A 14,211-nucleotide genomic window follows, 5' to 3' on the forward strand; every position below is an offset into this window, starting at 1 on the left:
ACCTAAAGAAGTGAGAAGATATTCATGTTTATGGACTGGAAAGCATTATTGCTAAGATGGCAAGAAAGTAAAAAGATGACCCACAGAATGGGAGAAAATATTTGCAAACCATATATCTGATAAAAGTCTAGTATCTAGTGTATATAAAGAACTCTTAAAACTCAGCAATAAAAAGACACATAACCTAATTTTTTAGATGGTCAAAGGGTTGGAATAGACATTTCTCAAAAGAAGACATATAAACAGACAATAAGTACATGAAATGATGCTCAACATTAGGACCATGCAAATCAAAACTATAAGACACACCCAGTAGGATGGCTAAAATTAAAAAGATAATAATGAGTGTTAGAAAGGATGGGGAATATTGTAACCTTCATACATGATTGGTAAGATTGTAAAATGTTACAGACCATTTGGGAAACAGTTCAGCTGTATCTCAAAATGTGAAAATAGAGTTACCATATGACCCAGCAATTCCATTCCCAGATATATACCCAGGAGAACTAAAAACTTATGTTCACACAAACCTTGGACATAAATATTCATAGCAGAATTATCAACTGATAAATAAAATAAAAGATATTCATGCAATAAAGTATTTCTCAGCAATAAAAGGGAATGAAGTCCTGGTACATGCTATAATGTAGGTGAACATTGAAAACATGATGCTAAGTGAAAATAGCCAGACATAAAGGTCGCATATGGTATGATTTCATTTATATAAAACATCTAGAATAGGCGAATCCAAAGAGAAACAAAGAGTATTAGTGGTTGTCAGGTGATGTGGGAGTGACTGCTTTTGGGTTTTTGTTTGGCGTGATGGAAACATTCTAACATTACATAGTGGTGATATTTGCACATCCCTGAGAATGTAATAAAAACCACTGAAATGTACAGTTTAAAAGGGTGGACTTTACTGTTTAAGAAACATGTCTCAAAAACAGCTGGAGAGAGAGAGAGACCAGAACTAGTGAGATTATCCCTGCAGGGGAGCAAATTCCAAAGCCTCTGAACTCACAGAAAAGGAACATTAACCTTGACCTTCAGCTCTCAGGTCAGTGCCTTCAAAGCTGTCTCCAGAGTTACCTCAGTTGCTCTCCAAACCTAACAACAGGAAGAAGCGTTTGAGTCTCGGTATGGACCTATTTTAACCAACTTCTGTGTATGATGAAATCTCTGTGCATTCCTAAAAGTAGGAGGATTTCCTGGGACTTTCTCAGAACACCTCAGGCCCTCTGCCATATCACTTTCAACAGGTGTCCCGTTTCATTTTACCTTCAAATAAAATAGCTTAAGAAGAGAATCCAGTTCTCGCCTACAGATCTCAAGGGGTTTGAGTCATAATGGCAGCAAACTGTAATCAATTTGTGGGACAGTTGTGGGAATTTAAGAACAATGCCTTGAAACAACATGGATGGACCTTGAGGGCATTATACTAAAGAGAAATAAGTCAGACAGAGAAAGACAAATACTGCTTGATCTCACTTACTTGTAGAATCTAAAACCAAAGACATAAACAAGCTCACAGATACAGAAAACAGATTGGCACCTGCCAGAGGTGGGGGGTGGGTGTAGGTGAACTTGATAAAGTGGATCAAAAGGTACAAACTTAAAATTCATGGAGATGCAATGTGCAGCATAATTATAGTTAATAAACCATACTGCCTATTTGAAAGTTGCTGAGAGTAGATCTTAAAAGTTCCCATCACAAGAAAAAAAAATTGTTATTATGTGTAGTGATGGATGTTAACTACACTTATTGTGGGGATCATTTTGCAATATATACAAATATTGAATCATGTTGTACTCTTGAAACTAAATGATGTTATATGTCAATTATACCTCAATTAAAAAAAACAAAAAACAGAACAATGCCTTGTCTTTAAAAACAAAAAACAAAACATAGCTCCATGAGTCAGGAGCATCAAGGCCACATGCCCATGTTCATGTATCTAATAATTGGGGGAACCGTGTTTCCTCCACGATTTCCCAATGAGGATTACAAAACTGGCAAGATGTAAAAGGAATGGAAATTTCAACTATTTGCTAGAAGAAATTCGAGTGTATTAAAAGCAGAGACTGTGGTAAATGTTTGATAAGCCTTGAATACTTGATAATGTTTCTTAATTCAGAACATATCAGAAGCCACAGATAAACTTCTATTCTAGGCTGACCTTGTTCTGACCCCAAAAAAAGAAGAATCGGCTAATAATGAGGAAGTGACCAGAACCGTGGGCGTCAGAGCCATGTCATTTCAAAGCTCCTAAGAGATCAAAGAGAATGCTGGTCATTGTGAGACAACTGCCCTAAACCTTGAAAATCCAGAGTTTTACAAATTCACATAATATTGGATCGATGCAGATTTAGTGAGTACTAACTACATTAGCTAATGCTTATTGAAAGCTTACTCTGGGCCAAGTACTATTTGCTGTCGGGAATACTGACATGAAAAGCATGTTTTAATCAGGAGATTGGGAAGTCAATGGTTTGTTAAAACACACTGTAGTAAGTTCTATCATCCACATATGCAATGGGTATGTGTAGAGGATCCTGAGAACTGGCTCACTCAGTCTCTACTCCATGCCACCTCTGGGGGCCCTCCTGTCTTACAGATTTTTTGTAGAATGAGTTATACACACAGTTTATAGACTGCCAATTATGCTCCTCACATTGGCATTATGCCTAAGAGGAGATCTGGATGCAGAATTGAGACAGGATCCATCTTCCTACCCCTTTTAGTGGTTTCTCTGGGCAGACAAGACTGTGGAAATGAGAGGTTTTCTGCACAACTATTGCAATGTCCACTCTTCAGCTTCCCAAGCAGTGGGAGACACCTGTGGAGGTGATATACATGGTAGTAGCTTCCTGATTCCTAAATCAAGGATATGGGGTATGTTCTTGAGCTCAATTTTCCAGCAACAGCTGACTGCCATGTACTATGTACCATGGGCTGAATCAAAATTCAGAAATATCTTGACAGGTTGAAAGCAAGAGTTGAAAAAAAATGGAGAGAGAACCAGATCGATCTATCTGGGATAACAGCCTTGAAAGAGAATATAGCTTCACACTTGGAGAGTCCAGAACTGATAACAATTCTCATAAAAGAAACCTGGGAGTTTTTGTTACCTACAAGTTCTATAGGAGCCCGTGCTTAACCACAACTCTAAACGCCCTGATTTTAGCTTGGATTCCTTTAATAAACAATCACTACCCAGATCCAGGAGAGAAAAGTTCAGCAGAGCCTGGTACTGCCAGGACTCCATCTGGGTTGTGTTCCCCTCTGGATGTCTCATTTTAGGAAAGCACTACTAGACACCAATGAGAAGGGCATGATCAGAATGATGAAGGGTCCGTATTACCCAATCCACTCACTGATTCATTCATTTGTTTATTTATTTGACAAAGTTATTGAGCACCTAGTATGTTTCAGGTATTGGGGATGCAAAGTGAACAGAATAAAGGCTCTGTCCCATGGGTCCCACGTTCTAGTGGGAAAAGAAATGTAATGTCAGGTAGTTGAAAAATGATAAGAAAAGCAGAGCAGAGCAAGAGAACAGAGATAATGGGAAGCTATTTTCAATTGGGTGGCACTGAAGGTCTCTCTGGAGAGACGATGTCTGAACACAAATCTTGATGGAGTGAGGGAAGAGCCCGGTGTCCTCAGGAGCAGCAAGTCAAAGGCCCCGAGGTAGGAGTAGCCCCGTGTGTGATCAGGAAGGCCAGTGGAGCTGGAGTAGAGGGGGAGATGGGGGGAGCAATAGCAGATGATGTCAAAGAGGCAATAGGGGGCTGGTTCATGCAGGACCTCAAAGGTCATGGTGGAACCTGTGGGTTTCATTTTGAGTGTGATGAGAAGCTACAGGAGAGATCTGAGTCAGGCAGACAGGGACATAATCCAATTTGTGTTTCAAAAGGCCCACTCTTACTGGTATTTAGAGAATGGATATTTAATGAGCTCCCCTTCTGGCCAGTGGTTGAGGATCCTGTGACTGCACAGCCTGGGTGCCCTACATGAATGGTGGGAGAAGGTGGGTGTGGTTGCCTTTCTTTAAATATTCAAAGGGCAATGCAAGGCATCTGAGTTTTACTGTATGTACTTCCTTGGTCAAAACTAAAAGTTCCAGAGAAGCTGGCTTCATCTCATACTAAGAGGAACATTCTGGCCATCAGTGCTGCCAGGGTTCTCTTACAAAAGAAGAATTCACAGTCACTGTTTAAGGAAAGGCTGGGTGGGGCTGGTCAGGAATTCTTACAAAGTATCAGAGGAAGACTGGCTATATAACATGTAAAGCCCTTTCCAACTCTGAGCATCTGTTATTTATCTTCTTAAAATTCTTAGGGGGCTGAGTTTTTCTGTAAAGACCAGCGAAGAGCTACTCGAATTGTTAAATAACCAGAATTCAGGTTTATGTTTTCTGGATAAATCAAAAGGAAAGGCAAGCATCCTTGCACACACCTTGATGTTATTCTTTCATCTCCTGAAGGAAATATTCATATAGGTATAGCTAGGTATGTACAGATATATTATTGGTGTGTGCAATTCAATTAATGCCAATTAAAGGGAACACTTTAGGGCTAAGTGTTCAGGGCTAAGAAAAGGGGAAAGAAACACCTTTCACAAAATAATTTAATAAGACTTAAGCATGAAATAACATACTTTTGGGTTGACCTGGAAGACAGCCCCAAGACAAGCTGACCTTATATTGCCTGTCCAGCCTTATAGGTCTCTCATAATCCTTTGTAAACACAGAGCTGCTTCAAAGTTGCAATCCAGTAACTTCAGCTTGCCACTAGAGGATTATGCAAGAGAATGCAGAAGTTCTGGCCCTTATGTTGTCCTGCTAAGCTTCTGCTGCTCTTCGAAGGGATGTTATACAACTTATTAATTACTAAGGTCCTGGGCTGTCAATCTTGGTTACTAGATGTGTGGCCCTGGAGTTAGGAGCCCACTCTGGACCTCCAGTGCCTCGCATGTAAAAGGGGAATCACCCAGTACCTTCCTCAGAGGGTTGTTGTGGGGGTTAATTGCTAATAACCACAGCTACAGTCCGCGGAGCACCTAAAATCTGCCAGACATCCTACAGAAATGACCTCACTGAATTCTCAACAATCTTGCAAAGTAAAGATTGCTTTCTCTTTCTGAGACACTCACAGAAGTTTAAGTAATTTGCTCAGGTTCCCACAAGTTCATTCAAACTCAGGTCTGCCTCACCTGAGTCCCACTTCTAAGTATTTCTTGCTATAGCCCACACCATTATGGGAATATTCAGTTTCCTTACGTTTAAAAGAAAGTCCTCCAGCCCGGCCGGAGTAGCTCAGCAATTGAGCATCAACCTAGGATCCAGGTGATCAAGGTTCGATACCCAGTCAGGGCACATGCCCAGGTTCCAGGCTCCATCCCCAACAGGAGGCAGCCGAGCGATGACTCCCTCTCATCATTGATGTTTCTAGCTCTCTCTCCCCTTCTCCCTTCCTCCCTCTGAAATCAATAAAGACGAAAGAAAGAAGAAAGAAAGAAGACAGAAAGAAAGAAAGAAAGAGAGAGAGAGAGAGAGAGAGAGAGAGAGAGAGAGAGAGAGAGAGAGAGAGAGAAAGAAAGAAAGAAAGAAAGAAAGAAAGAAAGAAAGAAAGAAAGAAAGAAAGAAAGAAAGAAAGAAAGAAAGAAAGAAAGAAAGAAAGAAAGAGAAAGTCCTCCAATCTCACATGTGGAGGGCAGTGGAGGGGTTTCTCTAGTCCGTTTCACAGTTGAGAAACAGGAGAGATTCTGTAAAGTTTTTCATGTGGACACCCACTGGAGGTTGGAGCCATTCTACCCAGTACTCTTTTTGTGTCATCTGACCAGCGTGGCTGGTTTTGGCATGCCTTCAGGTTTGGAGCTGGGTAAGTCTCAGTCACAGATGTACATAGCCTGTGGCCTCACGTGATAAAATATTTTGCAAAAGATGCTGTTTTCTCCTGTGCCCAGTCTTCCCTCCCTTTCTGCAGCTGTTTCCACTGCTTCCTGAGAATTGATAAAAAAAAATTCTGAAACTCTTATTTTTTCACTTAGTCTCATGTGACCTTACTATTGACAATGACCTGGTTGTTTCACCCCAGCTACAGTACAATTGATGCGATGCCAGGGCTGAGAACAAAGATCATCACCCGATGGAGCTGGCAGCAATCTTTCTGTATTGATTCCTCTCACAACATGCACCATATTCTAATAATAATGACACTAAGCACGGTAACAGCTGCTGTGGGCCGGGAGCCTCCACTCGCTAAACATATAACAGGATTTGGCACTCATTCATTTGCTCATTCATCCATTTATGCAGCAAATAATTTTATTGAGAATCTAATATGTTCCAGGTACTGTTTTAGGCCCAAAAGGCATCAGCAACTAACAAGAGAACCCAAATACCTGCTCGTGGAGCTTACATTTTATTGGATGAAAAAAGACACAAAATATATTACTATATCAATTAGTGACAATAGCTAGGAATAAAGAATAAATAGGACCCAGCTGGAGTGGCTCAGCAGTTGAGCATCAACCTATGATCCAGGAAACAGTGGTTGGATTCCCAGTTTGCTCAGGTTTCTGGCTCGATCTCCAGCAGGGGGCATGCAGGAGGCAGCCGATCAATGACTCTCTCATCATTGATGTTTCTCTGTCTCTCCCTTCCTCTCTCTGAAATCAATAAAAATAATTTTTTTTAAAAAAAAGAATAGAGAAGTGAGAGTCATAGGAGAATGCAATTAGCCACACAAAAAAAAGGCCATTAGAATAATCCTATTTAGAACAGTTTGAATAATTTGTCCAAAGTCACCCAGTCAGTGTTAGAATAGGGATTTCCCATATTCTGATAATAATATTAATAAATACAGCAACAATGACTATAACAGTTACCACCTTAAGGCAGTCATATAATTGCATGAAGTACTTATCAAATCCCATTTTATGAATAAAGAAACCAAGACTCAGAAAGATGAAATAATTTACTCCAGGCTACACGGCAAGCAGCGGGGAAAGGATCTGAACCCAGTCGGAGTGGTTCAAAGTCCCTGATCTTTCCACCACACCTTGCCTCTGCTATTGAGTTTGTCAGGTGGGAAATTCTTCTTTAAACTGAAAATCCCTAGAAGACAGAGATTGCATCTCCATCAACTCCTGAAAGTTCTATAACATCTGGCATAGAAAGTGTTAAACCTTCTACATCTGGACCAGCTGCTTCTCCACACAGACCGAAATCTAAATGCCCAAGAAAGATGGGTGCCCATCCCAAGTCTCAGACCTCCTTAACTTCCCTTGGCAGCAGCTTGCAGTGTGTAATTAGCATGGAGGGAGATACTACCCTTGAACCCGAGTGCAGAATGACTCTCAGAGCTCAAGATGCAATGCAACCTGCCAGCATTAGCTCAGCCTCCCCGAAACACCCGCCTCTCACACTGACTTGTGACCTAGACGGACTTAGATGCCTCTTTATTAGACTTGTGTTTGTCTAGGAGTGAAAGGAACACACCAGTGGGATGCACATGCCCTGCATGTTAATCAAGGTCACAGTCCTAGGGCGTGAAGGGGGCATTGTGGTGAATCTAAAGAGCGTGCAGGCTCTTCCTGCAGCGCCCAGCTCCAGCCCAACAATGCTTTTCTCAGCGCCCCTCAGCGTGGAGCGCACAGCTGGCCTCGGCACTCACAGGCGCTGGGTGGCGAAGCCTGAGAAATTACCAGAAGGCGAATGGTCTTCTCCATCTTGCTGCTCTTATTGCTACACGCCAGGGAGTACAACACAGCTAAATGGAAACATTTTGAGCACAAGTATAATTTTTTTCCCTTTTTTTGGTCAAGATGCAGTGAAAAGTAGACAGTTTTTAGAGTCAGGCAAACCTAGGCTCAAACTTCGGTCCTGCCACTTGCTGGTTGGCTGAGTTTGGAAACTGTGGCTGCTTGGACTTCTCAGTTCTCAGCTCAGAGAACTTCCCTGACCACATCGCCTCCCCGCCCAGGATGCTCTTTCTCTCTCCACCCTTATGTCTTGCAACACTTAACCCTAACTCCTGGCATATGTGCCCCTCCCACTGGCCTGTAAGCTCCACAAGTCTATGTCCCTTCCCATGTATCCCCAGAGCCTAGCGCAGTGCCTGGCACACAGGGGCGGTCATTAATAGCGGTTGAGTAAACTGACAAAGGGAGAGAACGGTGAGGAAACTGTAACCAGAGTGAGGAGGTGGAGGCTGGAGGCAGAGGAGAACGGGATCAGACAACTGTCCCGCAGCTTTACTCTCTGGGAAGTCTGCAGCAGCGTCGCTGGGGCCTGCGCCCTCCATCCCTCCCCAACCTGGCCCCAGTTCTCAAGAATTCTCTAGATTCTAGAAAAACGCTAAGCCCCAACCCTAGGAAAATAATGCCACTTCCCGGCACCTGTTCCCATGCACCCAAGACCTGCTGGAGACTGCAAAACCCTGTTGAAGATGTCCACACACTTTCATGCCACTCCTCTTTAACAAAGACTCCAGCATCTTGGCTTCCCTGTTGACTAGTCATTGAACTGTTTGTTACAATGTTGAACATTTTTCCAGGCTTTTCAAGCCTTCCACTCCCTTCTCTCTCAGGGAACAAACCTATCTCCTCAAAAGATCAAGGCTATTCTAATTTGCTTAATACACACTCCATACAGATTTTCTTTTAAAGATTTTTAAATTGATTTTTAGAGAGAGAGGAAAGGAGAGGGAGAGAGAGAGAAATGTCAGTGGGCCGTCTCCTTCAGGCCCCTTACCCGGGCATGTGCCCTGACCAGGAATCTAACCCGCAACCTTTCAGTGCACAGGACAACACTATAACCACTGAGCCACACGGGCCAGGGCAATACAGATTTTATTCCTAGTGATTCCATGCACAAAATATGCTTTGGCAGGTTGGGAATACTTGGTAAAAACTGATTTTCCCCCCCTTGTATTTTGCCTTATGATCAAATTATGGATTGAGGTGTTGCTGAGGAAAATGGCTTGTCTTGTGTTATTTGGGAAGGCCATTCTCTGGCAGCCTGACTACATTTGTAGTCAATCTGGAGCCACTGGGAGTGGATATTAGAACTATAAATATCAGGGGTAATGGTTCAGGATCCAGCAAAAACAGGTTGAACATCCTATAACATCTTACAACATGCCTTCCAAAGCAAACGTAGTCAGCCAAGGACTAAAAGACATGCTCCGGCCAAAGACTTCTCTCATAAAAAAGCTGAAAACGCACCTTTCCTAGCTGCTGTCTGACCAGCAGGGCCACTGTGTTCTGTGAGCTTCCCTGCTGAAGTGTCTGTCATCAGACCACAGTCGATGATCGCAAGCTTTCCAAACTCTTTACTTTGTCCCTGCTTTGAAATAATGCTTATTTGAAATAAAAATAGCAGGTCTTTTGGGGACCACATGTCAGGTACTCTTCTCATTTCTCTTTAGACATCCTCTCATTTAACTCCAACCACAATCACACCAATAGGTACTATTATCATCTGTAATTTATGGGGGTAGAAACTGAGGTACAGAGAAACTGGGCGATTTCACTGGGGCTTCAACAATGTGGCCCCAAAGACTCAGCGCTTAACCAATACACCATTCCATCTGCCTCGTCCTTCAGATGGGCGGTTTTAATAAGAAATCACACATCAGTTTCCCCATTATTAAACCCATTTAAGACAAATGCATTTGCCAATCAGCCTTCAGATCAGCTGTAGTAAGAGCAGAAGTTTCTGGAATTCAACAGACCTTGGTTTGAATTCTAAGAACTATGAGACTTTGCCCAGTTAAACCTCTTCAGGCTTTCATCTTTCATTCTAAAAATGGAAATAACAGTTATCCTTCAGAGGGTGGTTTTGTAAAGGGCTAGATAACAGATAATTTAGGCCTTGAGGGTCATACATAACTACTGTATCACAACTACTCAGCTTGCTATTGTAGTGTGAAAGCAGCCACAAATCGAGGCGGCTGTGTCCCAATAAAATTTAATTTTAAAAAAAACAGGTAGTCACCAGATTTGACATTCAGGCTACAGTTTGCCAACTCCTGGTTTTGAAGATTACATGAGATAATGTATGTGCTTTGCATGATCCTAGAACACAACATGTCATCAAAAATGGTAGTTTAAGTATGGTGTCAGCATGAGATGGTCTGCAGCCTTCTTGGGTAAATGTATAATTTTCATAGACTTCTGAAAAATTATCAACGCTTTACCCCCAATATGACCTTATAAGTAGGGTTGCCAGAGATTATACTTTTTTTAGTATTTTTAATCTTTGGGACATATTTATACTAAAAATATATTCATTGTTTATTTGAAATTGAAATGTAACTGGGGTATCCTGGGTTTGTTTTTGTTGTTTTTGTTATTGTTATCTGTTTTGTTTTGTTTTCTGGTTGTTTTTTTCCAAAATCTGGCAACCCTACCTATAGATCTCTGTAGTTCCACCATTTGGGAACCACTGGTTTTATTTATAATAAAAATAACCAAACACAAGCAACATTTTGTTCTTTCGGGGAGAAAAGATTACATTCTTATGGAATTATCCCCAAGGTTCAAAACTAATAAGTCCCCTGGGTAGAAGCCACTGAAACACTGTGAGACAGCCAGTGCTCTGCACTCACGGATGCCAAGAACAAGCTTAGGTCACCCAAGGAAAAAGTGCAATAATCTCGCATTTGTCCCTGCTGATTAAAGTCAAGCAGCTTCCTGGAAAATGTGAGGTGCCCCTCACGTCACTGTGTTGAATTAATACTTGAGCAGTGTTAATGATGGAAAAACTCAATTATATCCAACACGTCTAGAATTTTGCAGTTAGATTTGTCGGCAATCAAACTGTGTACTGAGAAAGCCCATTCTGTCAGTAAGCAAAGCTTCCACGTAGAGAAGAAATATTCTGTGCACATAAACACAGGCGCCTAAATTCCTGACAAACACTTGATAATGAAGATGCAGATGGAGTCGGTGCCTTCAGGCAGCAGATATCTTCCAACAAGTAGGATTATAAAATCATTTTTTGGGGATTTAAGGAAAAATAAGACCTCAGCATACCACAAGCCAGGTCTTTTCAAATCGAAAAGAAGGAAGATGTTTTATGACATGTCCATGAAGGTCAAAGGCACTGTGTTTAATTAATTAAAATAGTACAGTATTCAGTATCAAAAGGCCCATGTTTGAGTGCCAGCTCTACCATGTCTCAGCTGAGCAACTCTGAATAATTCACTTAGTCTCTCTAAACTTCAATATCCTGGCCCTAAAATGGAGATATAAGAAGTCCTGTCTCTTATGCTTTGGTCGGGCTCAAAGGAAATAATGAATATGAAAACACTTTGCTGAGAAATAGCAATTCACTGTCATCTATCATTCCCTGAACAACAGCAAAATCTCTGGTGGTTGAAGAGCGAAATAATGTTGTATGGCCTGTTACCAGCAGAAACCATGCTAAGGGGATTATGCTCTCATAAAATCTGTATTAATTTGCTAAGGCTGCCATAGCAAAATACCACAAACAGTTTAACTTAAAAAACAGAAATTTATTGTCTCAGAGTGCCGGAGGCTAAGAGTCCAAACTCAAGGCTTGGCAGGATGGGCTTCCTCTGAGGGCTGTGGGGGAAGGATCTGTTCCAGGCCTCTCTTTTTGGCTTGTAGACGGCCATCTTCTCCCTGTGTCTCTTCATATCATCTTTCCTCCACGTGTGTGTCTGTATCAAATTTCCCCTTCTTATAAAGATACTAGTCATATTGGATTGGGGCCCACCCTGATCACCTCATTTTACTTTGACTGCCTCTGAAAAGACTCTGATGGTCAATTTGATGTGACAATTGGATTGGGCTAAGGGATGCGGTAAAACCTTTCTGAGTGTGTCTGTGAGGGTGATTCTGGAAGAGGTTAGCATCTGAATCAGCTGAGTGAGGAAGGTGGCCCTCACAAGTACAGGTGGGCATCATCTAATTCACTGAGGGCCTGAACGGAACAAAAAGGCAGAGGAACGGTGAGTCTGCTCTTTTCACTTGAGCTAGGACATCTGTCTTCCTCTGCCCTTGGACATCAGCACTCCTGGTTCACAGGCCTTTGGACTCAGACCGGGACTTACACCATCAGCCCCCCAATTCTTTGGACTCAAACTGAATTACACCACCAGTTTTTCTGGCTCTCCAGCTTGCAGATGACAGATCACAGGACTTCTCAGCCTCTGTAAGCCAATTTCTATTCTCTCTCTCTCTCTTCTCCTCTCTCTTTCATATGAACACATACCCAAAAATTTGCTATTGACTTTTAGGACCTATGCACAATACACTTTATATCTATCTTTGCACACTCCTCCAAAAACAAAAAGTCAAAATAGACTACAGCTTACTGATAGCTTTTGGACTCCTAATTCTTATGCCTTTTCTCTGAGCAAATGTGATCAGTGTGTTATGCCTCTATGGATGTCAATGATATTTAATAAAATAGGAATGAAGACAGAACCCAGTAACATACCACCAAAGACATCCATCTGTTAATCCACCTGTTAATCATCTCTCCTTTAATAAATACATTCAACCAGTCATTAATCCAGCCCACATGCACCCTTCTAATCCAGAAAAATATCACAAGATCTGGGCCCTTCCTGCAATCAAGGTTTTTAATTGATTAATGTGAGTTGAGTATAACCATGTTCCAAGTGCTTTCACATACTTTATTTAGTTAAAATTCCCAACACCTGTTATCCCTTTCTAATAGATAATAAAACTATTACTCAGAGAGAAACTAAACTTACAACTAGTAAATGCCAGAGCAGGGAAATGAGCCCAGAGCCTGTGACTCCAAGATCATGGTCAATACCACAATTCCACTGAGATCCTCTCAAAAGAGAAAATATACATAATTGGACTTAAGCTACCTCCTATTAATCACCATCAACTCTCCCAAATATCTATTGAATGAATTAATTCTTTGATTAGAGATTCTTAACCTGAGGTTTATGACAATTCGGAGGGGTCCAAGGGTAGACTTATATGAGCCCCCCTGAAAGTTTGCGAAAAGTGCCATGTTATATCGTGCATTTTTTCCTGAGATTAATGTACATCCAAATCTCAAAAGAACCATGGCTTCAAACAAAAACAACTTGCAATTTAAACAGCTCTCTATAGAACTTAATCATCATTCACCTCTCTATATAGTTTCAGGGCGCAGTTTCTCTCTTTAGAAAATCAAAATTGAATTCTCTCATCCCTAGTCTCTCAAAGCCTCCATCATTCTCTAGAAGCCCTTCGAGATCTCACCTGCTTGTTAAATATGTGGAAGACTGCCTTTTCCTAATAATCATGGTTGATCTTCACTTTCTTTCTTAACCATATTGTATTATAGATGATATTTTCCAGACAAGCTTTTGTATTATTGCCATTCTATTCAATGCCTGAACATAAAGGACACTGACAAGAACTGCACAAGAATTCACAAGACTTCACTGAACTTCATCCCAGTTGGGTCCAGGTTCTAAGGATGCTAAAACCAAAAAAAAAGAGCTGATTTCTGCTCTTGAGTTTATAGACCAGTGGGAGATCGACAAGTAAATAGATGGTTGCAATAAAGAATGGTCAAGACTCTTCTAGAAGGAATAAAGGAAGCTCTGGAAGCCTAGTAGAAGGCCATCTAATCCAAAAGGGAGCAGGTGGCCTGGGTCATCTCCAAGAGACAATGGCTCTCAGCTGAGTCTTTAAGGGAAAATAAAGTTAGGCACAGACCTAAGAGAAGGATAGTTTATTTTGCCTAAACTTGCATACAACATGCATAACGTGTGCATTAAAATGTACCTAAAATGTGGAGAGAGAGTGAATGATGACAGATGAGACTGTAGAGGAACGCAGAAGACAAGTCGTGGAGAACCTCTACACACCAACATTATTCTTAAAAGCTGAATCCAATGAAGACTTTTCAAAGAGATCCACATGATCACAGTGCACTTCAAAGACCATTTGAGACAATATGGTAACAAGAGAGGGGCTCTGGGGGTGGGCAGCCCTGGCTCCAACAGGACTAACAGGAAGTTATGACCAGAGTAGAATATAGGGTGGTTCTGACTTCAACTAAAACAGTAGCAGGAGAGATGGAGACACCGGTTTGTGCATGAATTAAGCAGATAGAGTACAGAGGACTTGGTGACTGGTAAGGTGTCAGGAGTGAAAGAGAGGAAGTGACCTAGGATGATTCTGCTGTCTGGCTTGGACAGTTG

General features: G+C 41.5%; 1 protein-coding gene across 5 annotated transcripts in view; it reads right to left on the bottom strand.

The window, feature by feature from the left end:
• Window positions 1–14,211, bottom strand: part of ENPP2 (ectonucleotide pyrophosphatase/phosphodiesterase 2) — a 95,788-nt gene that overhangs the window by 79,546 nt on the left and 2,031 nt on the right. The gene's annotated exons all lie outside the window — the stretch shown is intronic.

This window comes from Miniopterus schreibersii (genome assembly GCF_964146895.1).
Source record: "Miniopterus schreibersii genome assembly, chromosome: 17".
In the NCBI taxonomy this organism is placed as follows: Eukaryota; Metazoa; Chordata; class Mammalia; order Chiroptera; family Miniopteridae; genus Miniopterus; species Miniopterus schreibersii.